General features: G+C 37.4%; 1 pseudogene across 1 annotated transcript in view; it reads left to right on the forward strand.

Annotated features, from left to right (window-relative positions):
• Positions 1-678, forward strand: part of LOC100941557 — a 1,254-nt pseudogene extending 576 nt beyond the window's left edge. The window contains exon 1 of the transcript XR_002773000.1: positions 1-678. This exon is cut by the window's left edge and continues 576 nt beyond it. The product of XR_002773000.1 is annotated as a nucleophosmin pseudogene (transcript).
• Positions 679-10,605: the final 9,927 nt, after the last annotated feature.

Consider the following 10,605-nt stretch of genomic DNA (forward strand, 5'->3'; position numbering starts at 1 on the left):
GATGATGATGATGATGATGATGATTTTGATGATGAGGAAACTGAAGAAAAAGCTCCAGTGAAGAAATCTGTGCGAGACACTCCAGCCAAAAATGCACAAAAATCAAACCAGAATGGAAAGGATTCAAAACCATCAACACCGAGATCAAAAGGTTAAGAAACCTTCAAAAAACAGGAAAAAACTCCTAAAACACCAAAAGGACCTAGTTCAGTAGAAGACATTAAGGCAAAAATGCAAGCAAGATAGAAAAAGGTGGGTCTCTTCCGAAAGTGGAAGCCAAGTTCATCAATTATGTGAAGAATTGCTTCAGGATGACTGACCAGGAGGCTATTCAAGATCTCTGGCAGTGGAGGAAGTCTCTTTAAGGAAATAGTTTCAACAGTTTGTTAAAATTTTCCGTCTTATTTCATTTCTGTAACACTTGATATCTGGCTGTCCTTTTTATAATGCAGAGTGAGAACTTTCCCTACCGTGTTTGATAAATGTTGTCCAGGTTCCATTGCCAAGACTGTGTTGTCCAAAATGCCTGTTTAATTTTTAAAGACGGAACTCCACCCTTCACTTGGTTTTAAGTATGTATGGAATGTTATGATGGGGCATAGTAGTAGTGGTGGTCAGACATGGAAATGGTGGGGAGACAAAAATATACATGTGAAATAAACTCAGTATTTTTAAAAAAAGATTATCAATTTATTTTTAAAGACAATTTATGGCTATGGCAAAAAGTCAGAATGGGCAAAAGTGTACAGTTATATAAATAAATATTAAGTTAGAATTTAAAAAAAATTTTAACCTTTTTTAGTGGAGAGGTGTGTTGCTTTCCTGTGTTTTCTAAATAAGCAGGACTCTCAAATATATGTTTTTAATTTGGAGGCTGCTTCTTTGGCTCTGTTTTATTTTTGGTTTAAATCTTAAAGGTATTAGTCAAATTGGATTACTTCTTAAAAATCTCAGAAACTTTTTTGTAATCTTGGCCACAGCCCGTCAGTTTTGGGAGCGTGCTCTATAGGCTGGTCTCTCTCTCTCCATTCTTGCTTCCACTCCCAGCTTTGGTTCCTAGTGGACACCTCAGAGCTTTACACATTTTGTTAGATATGGGTGTGCATGGGTTAATGGAGCGGCTGCTGGTCTAATTTCCATCTCCTAATTACAGATAACCAACTGGAAGATTCCACTGCGTGGAAATGTCAGTTTCTGTTTGACAATCTGGCCCTGATGTTAAAATACACATTGCTTTGAAGCAGCCCTCGGTTTGGAATTCTCCCTTTTTCTTTCCTTTTCCTTCCCTCTATTCTTCTCTTTTACCTCTTCCTTCTCACTTCTTTCCTCCTCCCCTCCTCCTTTATTCTTTGCCTTCCTCCATTTTCTCTTGGCTCCTTTCTTGCTATTTTATGTAGGATTCCTTTTTAAAAAGGTAAATATGAGGTCTGATTCCTGCAACGAGAAGTATAATTTAAGTGCCAAGTAGGTTAATGTCATTCAACATACATAATTAGCCAATGCTGCAGTTTCAATGTTTGTCCCCTCCACATCTCAGGTTGAAATTTGATCCTCAATGTTGAAGGTGGACCCTCATGAGTGGTGTTTGGATCATAGGGGTGGGTCCCTCATGAGCAGATTGGTGTTCTATGGGAACATGAATGAGTTTTCACTGTTAGTTCCCCTAAGAGCTAGTTGCTAAAAGGGGCTTGGCACTTCCTTCCTCTCTTACCATGTACTCTCTGCACACACCAGCTCCCCGTTACCTTCTCCCACGAGTGGAAGCTCCCTGTGCCCTCCCTAGAAGCAGATGCTGGCACCATGTTTCTTGTACAGTCGGAAGAACTATGAGCCAAGTAAACTTCTTTTATTTATAAAATACCCAGCCTCAGGCATTCCTTTATAGCAATGCAAGCCAACTAAGATAGTAAGTTGGTACTGAGGAGTGGGGTGTTGCTCTAATGATACCTAAAAATGTGAAAGTGGTAGGTAATGGGCAGAAATTGATAGAGTTTGGAAGGCTCAGAAGAAAACCAAAAGATAGATGGAAATTTGGACCTTCTTAGAGACTAAGTGGTTGTGACCAAAATGCTGATAGAAATATCAATAGTAAAGGGCCATGGTGATGAGGTCTCAGATGGAAGTGAGGAACAGTAAGTCCCTCCATAAGGGAACTGGAGCAAAGAACTTGGCTGCACTGTGTCCATGTCCTAGGGCTTTGTGGAAGCCCCAGCATGTGAGTGATGACCTAGGGTATCTGGCAGAAAAAATTTCTAAGCAGCAAGAGCCTTCAAGAGGTAGTGTGGCTACTTTTAGCAGCATGTAGTCAGATCTGGCAACAAAGGAATGACCTAAAGGTAAAATTTTTAATTAAAAGGGAACAAAAATTTGGAAAATTTGAAGTCTGGCCATGTGATAGAGATGAAGAGAATTCTTGGGGCAAGACTCCAAGGATGCTGCTGGAGCAACTTGCTAAAGAGAATAGTATGAAGAAAAAAGGAGCCAGGTGCTAATGGTCAGGGCAATGGGAAAAAAACAACAACAAAGCATTTCAGATATCTTTGAGGTTGCCCCTCCCATGCCAGGCCTAGAGGCCTAAGAGGACAGGATGGTTTTGAGGGACAGGCCCAGAGTGCTTCGACCCAACAGCACCTTGCAACACTGCTCCCTGCATTACAACTGCTTGGGTTGGAGCAGCCTGCATCAGGTGGCCCTGGGTGCTGTTTGGGCTCCTGCTGCAGACAGCTCAAGCTATAAGCCTTAGCAGCATTCACATGGTGCTAGGCCTGCAGGAGCCCAGAATGAAAGAGTGGTGGAGGCTTGGTGGTTTCCTCCTTCCTTTTAGAGAATATATCAGAAAACCTGAGTGGGTAGGCAGAAACCTGTCATGGGGATGGAGTTACCATAGAAAGTCTTTACTAAGGGCTCTAAAAGTAAATGTGAGGTTGGAGTCCCCACAGGGAGCTGCCACCAGGGCACTGCTGAGTGGGACTATGGGAAGAGGGCTACAACAGAGACTCCAGAATTATAGAGCCAGCAGTGTGAAACTGCAGCCTGAAAAAGACATAGGCATTCAACTCCCACCTGTGAGAGCACCCACATGTGCTGTGCCTAGCCAAGCTATGGGGGTAGATGTGGCTGAGGCTTGGGGGCTCACCTCTTGCACCAGTGAGCTCAGGATGTGAGCTCTAGAGTTTACTGTCTGCCCTGCTAGGTTTTGGAATTGTGTGGGGCCTGTTTAGGAATGTTTACCTAATGACTGTACAAGCATTGCATCTAGGAAGTAAATTTGTTTTTGATTTTACATGCTTACAGCTGGAAGGAATTGCCCTGAGTCTTGGATGAGACTCTGGACTTTGAACATTTGAGTCGATGCTGGAACAAGTTAAGACTTTGGGGGACTATTGGGAAGAAGTGATTCTATTTTGCAATATGAGAAAGATGTAAGATGTAAGATGTAAGATGGTCAGGTGCAGAATGCTATAATTTGGACGTTTGTCCCTTCCAAATCTCATGTTAAAATATGATTCCCAATTTTGGCGGTGGGGCCAATGGGAGGTGTGTGGGTCATAGAGGCGGATCTCTCAGGAATAGATTAATGCCCTCTCTGTGGGGTGGTGGTGGTGAGTCAGTTCTCTATTAGTTCCTGAGAGAGCTGGTTGTTAAAAAGAGCCTTCCTCCCCCTGCTTCCTTTTTCATCACGTGATCTGTACACACCTGCTCCCCTTTGTCTTCTGCCATGAGCAGAAGCATCTGGAAGCCCTCACCAGAAGCAGATGCTGGTGCCATGCTTCTTGTACAGCTTACAGACTGTGAGCTAAATAAAGCTCTTTTCTTTATAAATTACCCGCCCTGAGGTAGTCCTTTATAGCCACCTAAATGGACTAAGACAGCTAAGATGTGGTGGGGGAATAATTTATATATTTTGAAATTACCAGGGAGTAATTAAATGAAGAGAAATAGCCATTTTATTATGCAATCTGTCTATGTCAACATATATTCACATGCACAGGCATGTGACATGTCATTTTTTATTCCCAAACATATATTCATATTGCAGGAAAGGGCCTTGGAGATCATTGGTTTATCCACTTCACTCTACAGAAGTAGAAACAAAAACTCCAAGAGGTTAGGTTACCTGCCCAGGGTCACCAAAATATGTTTGTTAGGGTTGGGTGCACAGCTCAGTCTACAGATATCCTAAACTTCCTCACTGTAACACAGGCTTATACATTTGTTCACATGTATTTTCCCAACCTAATTTTGAAAATTAAAAACATATATAAAAACAGAAAGAATGATAAACACGATGTTCACCAGTATCCCAATATACTCCTTGTTAATGGTTGACGTTTTGTCACATTTCTCTCTCTCTTTCTTTCTCTATATATACCGTCTCTCTCCAGCTATCATGTATATATGTGCATGTATATGTTTCTTTTTGATGCTTTCTTTTTCCTTTTTTCTAAACTATTTGAAATCAGCTTATAAACATCACCCTTAAATAGCTCAGAATGTCTGCTAAGAGCAGTCATTCTTCTGCATATGTACAACAAATTACCAAAATAAAGAAACGTAACATTGATATGATATTATTATGTAATATTTAATTTATATTCAGATTTCTTATGAATTACAAGTCCTCTCCTTGTAAGGTCCTTTAGTTTTTCTTCTTCAGTTTGGTCATCGCAGGAAGGATAACACATCACATTTTGTTCTCCTATTTGTTTAGTTGTCTTTAATCTGGAATGATTCTCCTACCAGCTTTTTAGGGTATTTTATAACACGTTTGAATAGTCAAGTTCACTTGTCTGGATAAATTTGGGTTTGTCTTATTATTTGCTTGTGATTAGATTGAAGAAAACATTTTTAAGGCAAGAACACCCCATAGGTGATGATACGTACTTCCCATCGTATTACATCAACAAGTGTATAATTGTCAGATTGCCCCAGTCTTGGTGAGGCTAAAATTTATAGTTCTTTCTAACAAGTCTATATGAACAGAGATATTTAAAAGCACAAGAAACACTGTGAGAAGAAATTCATCTCACCCTGAAAATCCTATGTATTTGTGATATAAAAAGTTATGCAATCAAAATAGACTTAGGAGTCAGTTTTGAGTTAGTTACTCAAAGCATATGTCTTATATCTGGGGCATTCAAATCTGATGATTGTTGCTATGGTCTAAATGTTTGTTGTATGTCCAAATTTATTTGTTGAAATCCTAACCCCCAAGATGATGATATTAGGAGGTAGGACGATTAGATCATGAGGGCAGAGGCTTCACGGATGGGATTAGTGCTCTTGTAAAGAGGCCCCAGGAAGCTTTTCTCCCTCCCTCTACCATGTGAAAACACAGCAAGGAGATGCCATCTATGAATCAGAAATAAGCCCTAACCAGACATCGAATCTGTTGGCCCCTTAATCTTGAGCTTTTTGTTCTCCAGAACTATGAGAAATAAATTTCTGTTATTTACAAGGTATTCAGTCTCTGGAATTTTATTGTAACAGCTTGAGCAAACTATGACAACTGTGTTTAGAGATACCAATTTATCCAACATTCTCTGAATTAGGAATGATTTTATAACTGCACAAAAACTGTACTCTCAGCTTTATTCTTGTGTTAGCTAAACTCTTAATTAGAGGTCAATGTCATCCACAGTGGGCAGCAGAGTGGAGCCAGAAGGAGGGATTCTGTAAGGGAATCAGGAAGCATTAGAGAAGAGAAGGTATTGGAAATATTTACATTGGCTCAGACAATTCACAGATTTACATTTCATCTTTTAATTCTCTTATTGAAAAAGTCAGCTGTCATTTTTTACTCTATTGAGAAATGAAATATAATGAATAGGCTTTTTTTAGAAACTGAGTGAAAAATTTTAGTTATTTCCTAAGCTCTTTATGACTTTAAGGAATAAAAAGGAAATCTTTCTATGTTATAGAGAAACTTGAACTAATGAATGTCCTTTCCTGGATTCTTTTACCTCATCTCCTGTGGGCTTTATGGCTCTTTGCTCTCTGGACCATATTGCCTGTCAGTCATTTTGTCTCTGACTCACTGGCCAGTTCCATGCAGGCCCGATCTCTTCTGCCCTCCAACCTCATTTTACTTCCTTGGCTCTCAGGCAACTCTTGGGGAAAACCACTCTGAGGTAACTTGCCTCTTCTTTTCTTATGCCTCTGTCTTTTACAGCCGTTATCCTAGCTTTAGAGATAGGCTCTGGAAAACTGCCCCATTTTCTTAAAATGTAGTATCTGGGCTTTTAGGGTTCTCACTATCAATGTAATTTTATTAATAAACATTAGATGTTGGGATCACAGTGCAATCTGAGTTTCTTCCTTACATACAGAAATTTATTTTCTCACCTCATATCATGCATTTTTATGTTTTGTAATATGGAATACCTCATGTCACTTTATAAGTGGATAACTGGAGGAAAGCTCACGGATACCTCTAATGGATTTGCCATTTTTACTAAACCTAGAATGGTATTAGCATGATGTTTTATTGAAAGAATACCAAGTGTTGAGTGTGTATTGACACGTACTACACTCGCATGAATTCGTGTTCAGAATTCACAGAGATGCATTCTAAAAGTAAGAGGTTGGGCTGTGCTACATGAGGCTACTTATCTTCTCTTTCTACCCCCCAACAAAATTGATTGATCTTAACCCGCTGAAGGCTGTGGTATCAGCTACCTATGATTTAATCATTAATTCATAACTGAAAGTCTGACTACTAACCTTCTGAGGAGTAATTAGAACATCTTTATGTACAGCTGTAAAGAATCTGTGACAGAAGATAATTAGGAAGGGTTTTTTTTGGGGAGGGGAGAGGGCTTTTCTTAGGTCTTACAGATCATGCCATGATTGTATGATTTACTATCTCTCTCATATTTAGGATGGGACATCTGAAAATTATTTTTCATGACTATCTAAATGCTATTATAAAAAATATGCCCAGGCTTCATTGGTTTTGTACAACCCAGTTTCAAAAATAAAACCTATTGCTATTCTTTTACTTATAAAAGTTATTTATACTATAAAAGCTATTTTATAGTTATAAAATCTATTTATAGGAAATTTAGAGAACATGAAAAAGTAGAAGGCAGGAAAATGATCATCCAATGTGTTGTAACACTAAGTCTTGGTGTATTTTTTTAGGTCTTTTTTTCAGTGAAGAGTTTTGGTGACTTTATCATATAGTTGTTACTGTGCAGAATATATACATTTTTAAATCAAAAATTGTAAAATAATAAGGCTTTATACAAAATTCTTAAATCATCATTTTAATGACTACATAGTATTCTATAATAACAATGAGCCATAATTTATTTAATATTTCTTGTTCTTGATTATATAGCTGGTACCTATCCTTAGTATTGAGTAAGTATGCAATAAAAATCATTCTTACTTTGATGTATTTCCTTGGGATGTTTTGAATTTGGATACATAGCATTGCAAAAAAGTAAGAGCAGGTTATATTGCTGTTATCAATATATATTGTTATGTAATATAAGCATGCACATATAAATATAGAAGTGATGATTTTATCACCTTTGTGTATTATATTTTTTTCCTCTTCTTCTTCTTTTTTTTTTGAGACAGAGTTTTTACTCTATTGCTTTGGGTAGAGTGCCATGGCATCATCATAGCTCACAGCAACCTCAAATTCCTAGGCTCAAGCAATCCTCTTGCCTCAGACTTCTAAGTCAGCTAGTTTTTTCTATTTTTAGCAGATATAAGGGGTCTCAATTATGCTCAGGCAGGTCTTAAACTCCTGAGCTGAAGAACTCTATCCCCTCAGCCACCCAGAATGCTGGAATTACAGGTGTGAGCTACTGGGCCTGGCCACTTTGTGTATTATATTTCTTATAAAACTTTGCTAATCTGATATATAAAAATTCAAAGTTCAGAAATAATAGGTGCTGGCATGGATGCAAAGAGAAAGGAACATTTATATACTATTGTTGGGCCTGCAAATTAGTACAATCTATATGGAAAACAGTATTGAGATTCCTCAATAAACTAAAAGTAGAACTACCATTTGATCTACTAACCTTACTACTGAGTATTTACCCAAAGGAAAAGAAAACTTTTCATCAAAATGATATCTGCACTCAAATGTTTATTGCAGCATAATTGCAAATTGCAAAGATATGAAATTAACCCAAGTGCCTGTCAATTCACGAGCAATTAGATTAATAAAATGTGGTATATGCATATCATGGAGTATCACTCAGCTGTCAAAAAGATGAATCGATAACTTTTGTAACAATCTGGATGGCACTAGAGACTATTCTCCTAAGTGAAGTCTCTCAGTAATGGCAAAATGAACACCATGTGTACTCACTATTAAATTGTAACTAACTGATGAGCACACATGTGCACAGAGGGGAAGTAGAACTCAGTGGAAATCAATCAGTGGGTAGGGAAAAAGAGGGAAGGGGAAAAGACCTACCTACTGGGTACTATGAAGACTATTTGAATGACAGGCACATCAATAGCCATGACCCAAGCATTATAAAAGTGATCCATATAACTCAAAACATTTGTGCCCTCTTAATATTTTGAAATAAAACCAAAGTATTTGTATTAACATATTTATTGGAAGATTATGAAGCTACAACCATTCCCGTGTTCTGTGATTCAGATATATTACCTCTTTCATGAACTATCTATTCATGTCCTTTGCTCTTTTATCTTTTGAAGTTTTGATGGGTTTTTAAAAGAACAAAAATAACAGTCATTTTGTCTACTTTGTTATAGTATTTTTTCCTGGTTATTTGACTCTTAATTTAGTTTTATCTCTCTGCCTTTTCTGTTAAGGAGAAAAAAATTTATCTGGAAAGAGTAAAACCAACATGAGTAGAAGCAAGCTGAAGCCTAAGAAGGTGAGAAACACTTCGTTTCTTTAAGCAAGTAGAACTATTCATTTTTTAACCAAATATTTTGCAAAGTAATGAAAGAATTTGGAAAGAAATGAAATTGATATGTTGAAGAGATATTGGTACTTCCATGTTTATCGTAGCACTATTCAAAATAATAGCCAAGGTATGGAATCCACTTAAGTGTCCATGCATGGATAAAGAAAATTTGGTACATATACACAATAAAATATTATTCAGCCATAAAAGAAAAGGAAATTCTGTGGTTTGCTACAATATGGATGAACATGGAAAATATTATGTTAAGTGAAATAAGACATGTAGAGAAAAACAAATCCATGACCTCACTAATGTGTAGAATCTAAAAACATTTATTTCACAGGAGTAGACAGTAGAATGATGGTTACCAGAGGCTGGAGCAGATGGGAGGGAGTTGGGGCACTGTGGGCAAAAGGATACAAAATTACAGTTGGATAGAAGGAATAACTTCAAGAGGTCTATTGTATAGCAAAGTGGCTCTAGTATTCTTGAAAAATGCTAAAAGAGTGGATAGGGGTTGTAACCACAAAAATAATAGCTATGTTGGTAATGCATATGTTAATAGCTAGATTTAACCCTTCCACAAAGTGTACATATACTTCAAAATGTATTATTGTACATGACAAATACATGTACAATGTATTTGTACAAATGTTTATCTGCCAGTTTTAAATAAATATATAGATAAATAATAGAAAATAATTTGGAGATGTGATCATGGAACTAATATTTCTAATCTTTGAGGAAGAAAGTATTTTTTTACAATGAGTAAAAACAGGAGACCTAATATTACTATGCCAGTAATTGGATGGCACTCTGGCAAATTTCTAGGTGGATTGTTTATGAGAACTCTTCACAAAAGAGAGCCAGAATGCATTTCTAAACAATAATCTATGCCAAAGTAACTATTTTTGGATAGTAACTATTTTGGATATTGCATTGAAAAGTGGGAGGACTTCTGTGAACATAAACTATTTTATTTCTTCAGAGCATTCATTGGAAACTTGGATAATATTCTTGCAGACAAGATGGAGAAGTATGAGCTGGCTGATAATCCTGTTAAGTGGATTAACGACTGGTTAAGGAGTTCACACAATAGGATGCTGATTGATGGGAGCCTCAAGTGTGTTCAACAGGGTTCCAATATAAGCCATAGTTTAATGAACATTTTTCTAATTACTAGGATAAAGAGATCAAAGCCTCCTAATCAAGTGTGCCTAAATCCCAACCTAGGAACCTTAATGAATATGTTAGATGAAGCCATCTTTCCCAAAAACATCTGTGTTGATGGAAATTATGGTAGTAGGCTTACATAAAGTATAAGGTATAAGACTGTGATTTGAGCAATTATAAGATGGCGAGTCTTCATGTTAGTGCTGTAGAAGAACTAACTGCCTCCACTGAGTGGCGGCTCTAAACAAGGAAAACGTATGATATATTTTTATTTGTGTAAGTGCAGGATCTCCAGAGAGAAACAGAACCAATAGGAAAAATCCCCATACACACATATTGACTCATGTGATCACGGGGGCTGAAATCAGGCAGGCTGAAATTCTTTTGGCACTCAATTTTGCCTTTTTAAGTTTGTAGGCCCTCTGGAGGCAGACATCCTTCCTCTTATGGTGACCTCAGTCTTTTCTCTTAAGGCTTTCACTTGATCACTTCTATGGTTTATCTTACCAGGGTATAAGTGAATCTT

This window comes from Otolemur garnettii, unplaced genomic scaffold (assembly GCF_000181295.1).
Source record: "Otolemur garnettii isolate 467f Iridium unplaced genomic scaffold, OtoGar3 scaffold00026, whole genome shotgun sequence".
NCBI lineage: Eukaryota > Metazoa > Chordata > Mammalia > Primates > Galagidae > Otolemur > Otolemur garnettii.